Source organism: Lissotriton vulgaris, chromosome 3_1 (genome assembly GCF_964263255.1).
Source record: "Lissotriton vulgaris chromosome 3_1, aLisVul1.2, whole genome shotgun sequence".
NCBI lineage: Eukaryota > Metazoa > Chordata > Amphibia > Caudata > Salamandridae > Lissotriton > Lissotriton vulgaris.
In genome coordinates this window covers 1,315,838,331-1,315,841,892 of record NC_141689.1, presented here as the reverse complement: position 1 = coordinate 1,315,841,892, position 3,562 = coordinate 1,315,838,331, and the positions used below count along the sequence as shown (strand labels likewise).

Here is a 3,562-nt window from a genome sequence, read left to right as displayed (position 1 = left end):
ATGAACTAATAAAAGTGAACTAATAAAAGTTTTTTCCCCAAGTACTATTTTTGAAAACGCAGCTCTCCCATCTGAGGAACTTGCTTATTTTTGTTTTTCGAACCGCCATCCGGGTTCCGCTGCTAGGGCCGCGATTGCCCAAAGTCTTTGGGGTGCAGCTGACGACGTTAGGTCGGCAGTTCTGGTTGGTCTAAGGGAGTTGCCCTGGATCAACAGAAGCATTCCTTAGCAGAATCAACCTCCCATCGCGGGCAGCATTGTAGAGAGGATGCAGTTCTTTAAGATGGAGAGACCTGCCAGAACTGTGAACTTTAAGGCCAAAATATGTGGATTAATGACTAAGAAACGTTTTTTATTATAATGCATTTTCCTGTTATTCAGTGCAATAATGTTTTTAGTAGGATATGTATTATTTTCTTTACAAGCGACATTTGCACCCACTACATCGCCCGTACCTCCTCCTACTGTTTCTGCACATTCTTTTCAACCCCTTCCTGAACATGAGTCAGCTAGGAGATTAGAGTTTATTAATAACGCTTTCATCCAGCTCTTGCACCAACACCAACTAGTAATGAACACGACTAACTGTTGGCTGTGTGGTCTTATGCCTCACACGACGGATAAAGGTATCCCTTACCTTGTCCTGCCATTCAGCCACAATGGTTCTGTGTGGGCATACAGAACAATGTTCATTTATGCACATGAAGTCTACCCCCTACGTTCTGTAACAGACAATCCTAAGAATAGTGCTCCAGTTAAGGGTATAGTGGATATGATTAAGGAAGATATTTCCTATGAGACTATTCCAAGAGATGAGACACTAGTATACATAGGATGGAACGTGACCGGATATGGAGCTACTCTGAGTGAGAAACAGCAAGCTAAGAGATCTTCCCCGATTTGGATTGTACCCCATCAGGGTCATCTGTGTCTGCAAGGTACTGGCAAGAATCCCAGAGCTCAGTTAGGGAAGAGTGTCTGTACTGAAACATATGTTTTCGCATCTCAGACTTCCCCTTCGTTTTTAGCAGCTAAGGGTACCTATTTCATCTGCCATGATAGAGCCTATACATGGTTGCCCCCTGACTTTTCGGGCACATGTTTTGTTTCGTTCCTGTTGCCTCCCACCTACACAGCAGCGGCAGATTACCATAAGACAAGGATAGTTAGAGGTGTCTTGAGTAATGAAGACACTGCAGGGCAAGAATTTGGGGATTTCGTAAAGGGTTTTCTGCCGTTCTGGGGACCGATGGTTAACAGCAGAAACATAAGGCAATTAGCAAGGGTGGTTGAATCCACCGTAATTGAAACTGCTGGTGCCCTTGGTAACCTGACTGCTGAGCTTCAGTCGGACCGTCTTATGACCCTTCAGAACAGGGTCGCATTAGATGTCATACTTGCAGACCGAGGTGGGGTATGTAAACTGATCCAATCGAGTTGCTGTGTCTTTATTCCAGATAACGCTCCAACAGTGTACCAGGCCATCTCCAAACTGCATAAAATTTCCGAATCTATTCATGTGGATAAAGGAGATTGGTCTTTTATGGGATGGTTCTGGGAACTGATATCCGGCTGGGCTGGGCTGGGGATGGAAAATTCTTATGGTCATTGGGATGGTCTTAGCCATTCTTTTTCTGTTCTGTCTGTGCGTGCAGTGTGCTCCTGCAATATGTGGCCTCTGCGCTACATCATGTGTAAGGAAGCCTGTGTGAAAAGACGAACTAAGTACCAGAATGATGTTACAGCAACATCTCAATGACTTTAGGAATATAGACCTGGACTCAGATTAGCATGAGATTAGGTTAAATTGCCTATGTAAGGGCAAAAGGAGGGTTTGTGGTTCTGAAAATTCTGGACTCGTGCAACAAACTTTGTCATAGCACGACGAATTTTATATCAAAAGACCGATAATGGCTAGTACACTATGTACAAGCATTTGCGTCATATTCGAGGGGCGATTTCACCTCTAAATCGCCATTCTCGTCCTGAACCCTTGGCTTCCATTTTACGTTCGGCAGCCATTCTGTGAGTTGCCCTTCACATAGGCTTGTAATTACAGCTGAATTCGGTATCAAAGGACACATACACCTTAATTGACTTTTCTGTGACCTAGGCAAGCTGGAACCATTGCCCCAAGCCAAACCTGTTCGGTCAGTTCCTCTCCCAGTGGCCGAACGAGATAGCATCAAAGCACAACAGGTCATAAACTGTTCCCATCACGCGCACACACACCCCCCCCCCCCCCTGTCCCTGCTCTTTTCTCTTCTTTTGCTTTATGATGAGGAGGAGCACGGTTTTATTGGGGGTACACCGATATCTGATGAAAATGTTGGGCCTTGCCGGGTAATTCTTCACAGACTGGACGAACTGAAATGTGGACTTGTCATCATGACTCTGCTTTTTCTTTGTAGTGAAAATATGTGAATAGCCTACTGTAAATCTAAGAATGTTTGTCTGAAGCTTAATATTTAGTATAAAAAGAGAAGCCTGGCTCTGTAATGTTGAGCAGTCTCCTGAGAACATACACACCGTGTTGTTGTACTTCTAGGACGCTTGTTGCAGCCAATAAATTCGATCTTTGACTTCACCTAGAAGACTCGTGTTTCTGTGGTCTGAATCAGGAAAGTACTCGAGGTCTTTGGGTGTTGCCCCTGACACCGCTGGGTTACGGGATCAGTACCGGTTCTGAAAAACCCAGTACCTCATTCTCATGTCCACGTCTGCCCTGGCAACCTATCTAACTTCCTTTTTCCCGACCTCGAGCGGTGGAGAGGTCAAGTCTACCACGAACGGAATCAGCTTGTGTCATAATAGAGTTAATGACTTGTATTACCTCACAGACTCCTGAAACTTTCCCTATAGAGTGTGTGATTTATGTTGTGTGTTTTGTATGTCTTGTATTGTCCCTTTATTTTGCAGGGCATGACACGAGTAGAAAATCCTCACGTTTAGGACCAGGGCTGGACTGGCTGTAGCAGGCACCGGGCAATTCCCCGGTGGGCCACCAGGGTGGGGCGGTTTTGGGCCCCTAGAGGCCGTTTTTGTTACCGGGGCCAGCAATATCGGCCCCCTGTAACAAAAACGGCCGAAACGGGCCCTGGCAAACAGCTTGGCAGCACCTCCCCTCCTCCCCCCAGGGGGCTGGCGGAGCTGTTTGCCAGGCCTGGTTTCAGTTCCCAGTCCGGCCTGTTTAGGACATAGTGGAATAATACACACCACTTTTTTCTTAGATCATCACAGGCTGCATTTGGCATGCATCACAACCTACGTTTTTAACTGCTGTGTTTCTCTTACAGATTACCTACTAGGAAATACCTTGGGTATTGTATATGTGTATATATATATATATATATTTTTTTTTTTTTTGGGGAATATTTTTATTAACATTGCTTATGATCTCATTCAATATACAGCAGTTTTCAAGTGGCATGAAGGAGAACAACATTTCATGGTACAATCGAAGGCAAACTTGGCAGTACAACGGACCAATTACAATTATACCCCCTGCCCAACCCCACCCCGTGTGGCTCAATACTTCCACCAAGGCCCCCATACTTTCTTC

At 45.2% G+C, this 3,562-nt stretch overlaps 1 pseudogene; it reads left to right on the top strand.

Annotated features, from left to right (window-relative positions):
- Nucleotides 1–268: 268 nt before the first annotated feature.
- LOC147727826 (endogenous retrovirus group PABLB member 1 Env polyprotein-like) lies at nucleotides 269–2,975 on the top strand (annotated as a pseudogene).
- Nucleotides 2,976–3,562: the final 587 nt, after the last annotated feature.